Here is a 9,544-nt window from a genome sequence, read left to right on the forward strand (position 1 = left end):
AGAGTGAGAATGTGTGAGTGACTGAATAACGGTTCCACTGTACGCGCTTTGAGTATGCCTTAATAGAAGTGCGCTATATAAATCTAATCTATTATTATTATCTTTCAAAAACATGGTGCTCTACCTTTGGTCATGGCCTAAACCCTCCATGGCACATTTTATGTTGATTTTTTTTCTTTAATTTGTTACCTGTCTCTATGTTTCGTGACCGATTAAATATTTCCACGCCCATAGGAGCATCCACACAGGTTGAAGTGTTGAGTGATTGCAAAGAGATGTGTTTCTGCACGTGAATATCTGAAGGGAACAAAGTTTGGACAGAAAGCATTATTGAAATCTAACCAAAACACTCTAAGAATTGGACTCTCGCTCACCGAACACAGTAAAGCGCCTGGAGCTGCTTGTCAGATATTATGATGGCAGGCAGTACATACAAGCTTTATAATGACACAAAGCGTGTCTTTGATGCTAAAATAATTATAAATCTTTCATTCTATAAATAAACCTGCCATGTTAAAGTGTGATATTTTGATATGCAACGCCATGAGTTTCTTTATCTGGAAAGGGAAGAAAGTGCCAGAGGGCAATGCTGGGGCTTTGAGAGTAGCTCAGGGGCTTTGCTGACAACACAAGTATGTGTTTAAATTAAACACGAGACTGAAATAAACACAAGGTGAGCAACCCAAACTGAACTGCTGATATGGAATACAATTCCGCTTTCTGATCTGCCTGAGCAGTATCATGAATGTGCTTCTATTACACTGCGCCTTGGTGTACTTTCTGTCTAAATTAGCGTAGTAAAACCACATTTTATTCCGATTTAAGACTCTCATTGTGGTTCGGGCTCGCCACCACCAGTATCAACATCGTTAGAGCAACTATTACTGCATACAGCAACACAAATATTCACCTGCAGCGGGTTGGTTTTCCCACCGGCAGATGAATCAGCGTGCAATTGTCTAATCACCTCCTTTCACTCTTCCAGCTTGTTACGGGCTAATCATGCTCATTTAAATGGCTCACATGTGTAATTACCGCTGTCAAGCAGTCCCAGGCCTAACAGGTCAGCTTGCTTAGAGGGCCAAGCCCATTATGGAGACGTTAAGTTATGATCATAGCTATAGGCCAGCTGCAGTAATATAACCCCAGGGAACAAATGCCAGCCCCTCTCATTGGGAAAATAAAGTGTTTGTTTAACATAGAACGAGGTGTGTATGTAGTGTGTAGCTTCGATTAGCATAAATGACCATTACTCATTTATGGCTCATCAGCGGCTGCTGTTTTCCAATCAGACCATTTCAGAGCAACTCAGCGGGCCCTAATGATGAAAACAGCGACTTTGTGTATTTGTTTTTCTTCTAATAGCAAAAAAAAAAAAAAAAAGAATTTTGTTGATCAAAGCTAATGATGGTCATGATGAACAAAAACTCATGCGGTTGATTATGAGTGTTTTGTTGTTTTTCCAAGGTGTGAGCGATTATCTGTGTTGTGAAGGGGTAGAGCCCGTCACGTCCTGTCTTGTCTGTACTTACCTAACAAAGAATTTTCTTATTTAGGATGCGAAGAGTGACACTTGGAGGATTAGCCGCGGCATTTTCCATATAGCAAAAGCCCTCTCAGGACACCTTCAAGTCTTTCTCACTTTCCCTTTAACTCCCTATTTCTTCCTCTCACTTTTCTTGTACTCCATCGCCACACTCCCAAGAGGTGAAAGAAATAAGCCCTGAACTAGTGGAAGAAAAGAAGAATAGGAAGTGAGAACAGGGTGAACATAAATTCATGTGGTGTTTCACTTAGACGTGTGTGTGCTGGCTGCATGTGTGGGAATACACAGACAGACATCTGGGGATGTCCTGCTTCCTGCAGGCTGTAAACCGGAGTTAAAAAAGCAGTGCAGATCTGCAGCTGAATTGAAACAGTGTTATGGCTGGTTTATGGACTGTGCCCATCCAATCAGAGCTCTAATTAAGCAGGAGCAGTGTGGGAATGGTGAGAGTGTGTTGTTTACTAGAGCCAGAAGACTGCACAGTGGCAGTGCAGCAGCGCCATGTTGACACGGCCGTTCTATTATGAGCAAATAGTTTTTTTTTCTTGCATCTTCTCTGCTTAAAAGAATCTTGGCGAGGCAGACCCAGGAGGCTGTACATTCTATTTCATTTCCATTTGAAAAACAGTGCAGTGGAAATGACAAATGTGTGAGGCCCATTGAGAAGCCTTCAGGGCAGTAATGTAAATAACAGAAATTAATCATCTCCTCCAAAGAGGGAGAAACACGCCTCACAGTCACAACAAAGGTCACAAATCCGGCCTACGCCTTCACATCTTCTAAACAAGAAATGACAGACTTCTGACACGCCACTAATGTTTGACTGTGTGGTCTGTGTGTCTCGCCGTGCGTGCGCTCACAGAGTGTGTGTTTTCATGTTTGCGCGTCAGTGTGTTTTTATTTCTCTTTCTCCGTGCATTTCTGAATCTGTCTTTGAATTTCTTTGGTTTGTTTGTGTGTGGTTTATTTGTGTGCTTGTGCATCCACAACCACATGCATATGCGCATACACACCCTCTATTGTCTGTTTGAGTGAATGTTTGGTCGCAGATTCGCAGAGTACCTTTTTCTCTGAGGCTGAACCATCTACTTTTAGCTGACAGCAAATAGTTGAGCAGAACCAATTTAATCTTGTTTTTCAGCCCAGGATGACATATGGGAGAATAAAGCAGTGAAGCTTGTCCTAACTCTCCTGGTGGAGCAGTCACTACGGGCAGCCATACTCTGAGGAATAGATGGTAATTGCAATGTGTTGATTTGAACTTTATAGGCATCATGGGAAGCTATGGCAACACAGTGTGGTATTACCATACACTCAGCAGAAGCATGCTGCAGCCCTCTCATAGTTAGTCTAACAGCTTGCAGGGAAACTAATTTGCAGCCCAGGAAAATAGTACCTGACAGATCGATTCACCAGTTGTACCCACAATTAATGGACGGCTGACTATGGTGGAAAGAAAGAATCCTCTGGGTGGCTTTGGCACGGGAGAAAGGAGCACAAATGTTGCTCTCCCACATCTCATAAATGTCACAATTAAAACCAACCACAAGCTCTGTGTACATTACAATTCCTCTCAAGGGACAACTTGACATTTGGACAATCATGTCGAGTTTCTCATCACAAAGAAAGTTGGATTTTATGTACCCTGAAGAGCTTGAGCATTGCAGCATTATTGGACTCATTTGCAGAGAAAGAGGGGCAATTGCATTGAAAATAAAGCACAGCAGAATGTTGCACATATATTCATAGCAGCAAGAGCCACTGAAATAGGTTTTTTCAGTGACAGCGATCTATACATAGAGCTGGTCTGAGCTGAAGTGTTGCTGGTGAAGAGCACACACCAGCTGTCAGTGTGGGGAAAGAGAAGAAAATAGCTTTCATCACGGAGGGGAGAGGACTGTCGGGCCACGGGGAGGCAGAGACTGAATCAGTCATACATTTTCAAATAAATTCACATGGGTAAACCAGACTTTGACTGCAGGAAGCCAGAGTGGTACGTAACGTAACCGAACTGCTCATCATCCCCAGAGAATCTGCAGATGAGCAGAGTAAAGCTACAAACAACAAATCCTTTCAGCTCCTAGAAATCTGCAGGGTCCAAACCAGATTATCAGTAGCTTTGCACCAAGCAGTCGATGAAAATTTCAGGCTAAGGCCTCCTGATTATCTTATATAACACCGGCGTGGATGTAACGGTACCAGTGTTGACTCCTATCTTGACTTGCTCCACTCTGAATGGCTGAAACTGGGTAGCTTAATCATTGCCCTGTTGCTTGTGTTTTTGTTGATGGACAAAATTATGGGATTTGACTAAGAGGATTAAAATGACAGCAGTTAATGAGACACAGCTGGGACTGGATCACAATAGACAAAACTGTATAGCACCCCTTCCCACCTCACCGTAAACACACAGGCGGACAACACATGGACACATTAACCTACACGGTAGCACGCAAGCACATGTGATCCCTCACTCGCTTTCTTTCTCTCTCTCACGCTCACCTAGGAGCCAAAAGACAAGCTGCCAATCACTTTGCTTATTACACAGGGTTTATTATCCCATTTAAATGAGCCAGATTAATTATGTCTTTTCTGATGGATTTGAAGTATTTAGCTTAACAGGACACACTGGGAATAATAGCATAATTGTAAGCTCTCCCTAACCCTGTGTCATGTAAAAAAAAAATAAACAAAAAGTTTCCTTCATCATAGAGTGATGGCTGATATATGTACATGACGAGACTCCTAGCATTGTAAATAAAGCTCACAAGATCAACTTGATTTATGTTATTCTGTCTTATAAAGTCATCTATCATGATAGAATTAAATGGAGTAGCTGCCATCTGTAAGACAAAATCGACAAACATTTTATTGCCCTGTTCTGATGTGGAAGTAAGACATAAGGCAGCATTGAGGGTGACATATTGTAATATTATTTTGGAAAGTTAATACGGCATACATGCTGGCAAACAGATGTCTGTTTCCTTGTACAGTACACTTGAAGCAACGTGAGCCTTCACTGAAGTTGTTTTTCAGTCCTCTCTAAGAATGCAAGTCCTGCTACCTCGGCAGGTAGCCTGTGGCAGTATACACTGATGTTCATAAAAAGTGTATCACTCTGTGAAAAAGTATGTGGAAATATTTCTTACAGATTGCATCAGACAAAACTGACATGCATTTGCAACTTAATGTAATTTGGTATCAGCTGTTACTGTCAGCTATGAAAGCAGGCTCTGCGAGAGTTGCAGCGGTTTCTTGATTGTGTCACAATGGCATCTGTTGAATTTTTTTATCTAGTTTTCTGTTAAAATGATAAACTAAAGCAACTGCTAACATTACAGTCATAAATACTGCATTTACCAAAACTGATGTTTAAAGGTCTCATATTGTGCCCCTCTATAACACTTTAATTTAAGTCCTGTTTGTCCCTAGAATGTGTGTTTTAGGTTTTATCTAAAAATACGGTACAGATCATTCTACCAAGCAATAATAATCCTAGTTCTAACCTTGTTTCAAATCGGCTACACACCTGAATGTCTGATTCACAGACACACTTTTGGATTTTTTCATGTTTTTTCCGTCTCTAGACACACTGTGGACAAAGAATTATAATCAAAAACAACAAAAACAGGCCTGTAAAGCACAGTGTGGCCTTTTAAAAGATTGGAAATGCTAATTTTGTAACATTTTGAGCGCACCTGTAACATGTTAATCAGCCTTGCCCTAACTGTAAATAAAATATCCTGCTTACATTGTCTTGTGTGATGGTGGTAATTAAAGGTAGAGTTAGCCATTCAAATCAAACACAAATTCAGTGAGTATCTCCTAACTATCCACCAGCAGTCTAGGTTTATGTGCACACTGAAAAAATTATTCTGTTCGTGTTCAAGCTCTGTAAATCATAAACAAATCGAGTGACTCTGACTAATTCACACAACACTATTCCAGCATGTCCTGTGTACGTTCGTTTAGAAAGGGAGCTGAAGGGCATATATGTGGTAAAGCAGACAGTAGAAGCGAGAGGGATAGTAAATCCACTGCATGCTAACTATATAAATATGCTAACTAGCAAAATATGAACAATCAACAATGGATCTCCAGAATCACAGATTTTACCTTCAATGTAAAAGACTTTCAAGACAACAGTGTATTTGTGGGCTGCAAAGCCAAAGTGATGTTCTAAAAGACATCCAAATGGTCCATAGAAATGAGGGGAACTGCAGAATCTGCTGATAATTGTTACTCCTTTTCTGCTAGATATGGCCATCTGATCCATGTAACTTTTTAAGCTCTTAAAGCACATAATTCTATTAAGCTTGTCATGAAATTTTAAAAGACAGTAATTACACCTGCAACGACTCCTTGCTTAGTCTTGTCATGCACTGGCTGCCAGTAGAAAACAGCTGAAGTTGTAAGTGTTTTCTGATGGATAAGGCTTGAGGATTAGGGTTAAGGGTCAGGGTTAAATATATGACATTACTGATGTAAACATTTTTACATCAGTAATGTGTGTAAACAGGGCAGAAAAACTGTTATCGCACTTAATTCAGCTGAAATCAACAACTGCATGTGAAAAATATCTGCAGTTGAATGGCTCAGAGGTATACGCTGTGCCTTTACTGTATTTCATAGGCTCAGCATCATCCCCTATCTTCTATGTAAATGTCACCATGTGGTATTTAATGCAGTAATTACAGTATCCTAGATATGGAATACAGCTTACTTTCATTAAAAGATTAGGGATTTTTTTCCTGTGAAGATCACTGTCGTGAGCACTTCTGTCACCAGATTTGTCCCACAGTAGGCCACTCTTTCCATCCCTCTACCTTCATCTTTCCGTTTTTGAGTAATGACAAATCTGCTGTATGTATCTGATAGACATGATGTGGGATGTCTGATGTAATATTCAATGACATTCCAAGACATGATGTTTTCATGAGCAGCCTGCAGCAGACACACACACACAGACACACGAAAGGCAACGTCCTTAATTAAATTCACAGAGACTCTGATGGTTGTACATGACACTAATGTGGCCCCAACCTACACGATAATGTAATATGCATGTTAATAAAGAGGCATCTAGTTTAAAGATTCTAAATAATGTAAGCAACGCATTATTAATCATGGCTGGGCTACGTGGATTAGACAGAGTACCTGCAACGCACGCATTTAGAAGTGATCCTGATGAAACAATTTGTGTGTGTACTTTCCTGTGCATGCATGTGTGCGTGTCCATCTGTGTGGGCGTTCTAATGTATACCTACTTTGTGACTTTTGCGCACCGCAGTGATGCACTGTATTATATTTTTTCACAGTCAAAAGTGGCATTGCCTGCATCAGTTTGCTGTGGCACATTTATTGTAATTCCTCTCATCTTTCAGTCTCGCAGACAGCCCAGTGTTCGGTTGGTACGCTCAAAGGAAGCCGACTGTGTTATAATCAAACTTTGATAAAACTAGCTCTGGCTGGTGCATTAAAGTGATCCCTGCTCGTCAGCCAGATACAAAGGACAAAATGCAAACAAGGGTTGTAAATCGGAGGGAGATCACAGCCGCAAGACTGTGGTTGCGAATTTCAGCTACATGGTGTGATGTGGGCTGAGGAGCAAGCCAGCAAGATCAGAGAGATAACCCATGAGCTCGCAGCTTTGCTATGGTCAAGCCTGCATGACGGACACAAGGTCTCACACTGCGCTGCTGCCCGCCTATATTAACATTCAACAATTAAGTCCGCCACTTGTTTAGGCTGTACACAGTCAGTCTGCTCTAATGTTTGGAATCACGTTGCCCTTTCAAAGCTCAAGGGCCACAGCATTATTTAGCTTGGCCCGATGCTGTGATGAATTAGTGAATTTCTGTGAGTGTGCTTGGAATTCCATTATGCTAATATTAACAGACGGCCCATCTGCAAGGAGCATCAAATAGGTTGTATTTCTCTTCTTCCAAGCCACTTCTGCTCCGTGGAACACAGATTTAACCACCTGTGCACACACTCTACTGCAGCATTTCACAGAAGCTTTGTGGCCTTGACCAATGAAATATTCTGTAATGGGAATTGGCATACTCACTGAAATGTAAAAAGCAGTCCAGGTGGTGCCCAATGACCCACAGGCCCCTATCATCTCTAGGTTAAAAGCTGATTGAGACCAATGACTTTGACGCTTACTGTAAGAGGGAACAAAAAGTTATGCTTCCATTTCAAATCAGCCTGAGTTTCAGCCCACACACAGGACATGCTTCAGTGGTCTGAGAAATTACAGGATACCACCCTTTCCAATTTCACCATCACTGGACCAGACTGTTGCAGGCTTTTGAAACAATTACCCCAAGGGGACCAGAGCAACCTTGTTTATAGCTCATTGAGCATCCACAGTTCTAATTTAGCACAGGTAATTACAACATCGTTATCTCGCCCTAAATCTTCACCAAAGGGTGTTCTCACAAAAGCTACCTTTGGCTCCGTTGTTTGCCTTTTGGACATTGATCGAAACAAACGCAGCATCAGTATGCCCAGGCATTTCTTGGACAGGCTTATGTTCGTTCTCCAGGTGTCTCTGACCCAGCTCTGCCTGCTCACCCAGAACGCATCAGTCACACTAACACACACATCTGTCGTAGCGGTCCAACCCTCTCCATCACGGCACATGGCTGGTCTCTCTCCTTGAATGTCCCGCCCGCTCAAAGAGGACAAACAAATCTTCTGATTTGCCTCTAATCTGCAGTCTACCCTCAGCATGGGCTGCCGTCAACCCAGCACATCAAGGACAAGCACTCCACAGGGGGGCTATCCATTAGCACAGCATCCTGCCTCTACCATAGTGTGATAGGGACAGGGCAGAGGGATACGCTCCAATTAGAGATGGAGACATGGGGACTTTGCCCCTGACATGTCCCTGCTGCTCCACAAAAGAAGTGTGAACGCACCTTCCTCATACAAAAAACGGCTTTCCTTGCTGTCATTTTTCCTGCCTCAGGCTGTTGCTGTTCACACACCTCACGGAGCCAAACCATTTCGTATCATGCTGTTTCTTTTCATGTGTGTGATGCTACCAGGCTGTGAGCCTGTGAGTATGAATGGCTGGTCAAGCTTTAAGGTCTGTATATCTATTTATCTGCTGGAGAAATGTGTGTGATCCTTGATATGTGAGCTTGCTCTTTGTTGTCCATGTTGAAAATGCTGTCTTGGGGTGGGAGGTCTTTGGCATGCATCTCTTGTCCGAGGATTCTATCAGCACAGATCCATCCCTCTCTATGGTGCGGCATGTTCAGCGAGTGGGTTGAGGTAGGTTGGACCAGCTTCATGCCTAATGCATTTGCATGCTGCATGAACACAATCTGCTGACGCCCAGTGGGAACTCCTTCTATCCATTTGCATTGTTTTTACACTCCCACACAAAGGGAAGCAATTTTCGGCCATAGTCCGTCTGATTTTTAATCGGGATTTGTGTACATGAGGGGTACAAGACACAGAAGAAAGCACAGTAACAACACTGTTATGAATTTTTCATTTTTCTTCTATATGAATAAAACACAACATGGTACTGATTCAACTATAGGACAGCATACCTTTCACTGGTCCCATGTGTATCTGAGATGAGCACTCAGATATGAATGAGCTTTTCCATTACCAGGTACCCAAATCCTAACTTTGCCAGTGGCCTGCTGAGTGCAGCTTTCTACATAAACACAGAGCAAATCTAGTGTATTTGGTTGATTATGCAGTGTATCAACTATGCATGAAGCAATTACATACCAGAGCCTTCGGGCTTGGATGAAAATTGAATGGATGAATTCTTACTACAATCCGGCTCTCTACATGTCCATTCATTAACCCAGCCGGGCAACCATTTGTTTGTGCAAACATTCGCTTAGCTGTTTGTTTGTCTGTTTGCTCAGCCATGAAAGTTTTCCTTTTTTTATCTGCTTCAAGAGATGTCAATGTCTTGCGACCCAATCTATAGGGATTTCAATTTGAGCTGAAGAGCCCGACTGCATT

Source organism: Acanthochromis polyacanthus, chromosome 8 (genome assembly GCF_021347895.1).
Source record: "Acanthochromis polyacanthus isolate Apoly-LR-REF ecotype Palm Island chromosome 8, KAUST_Apoly_ChrSc, whole genome shotgun sequence".
Lineage (NCBI taxonomy): Eukaryota > Metazoa > Chordata > Actinopteri > Pomacentridae > Acanthochromis > Acanthochromis polyacanthus.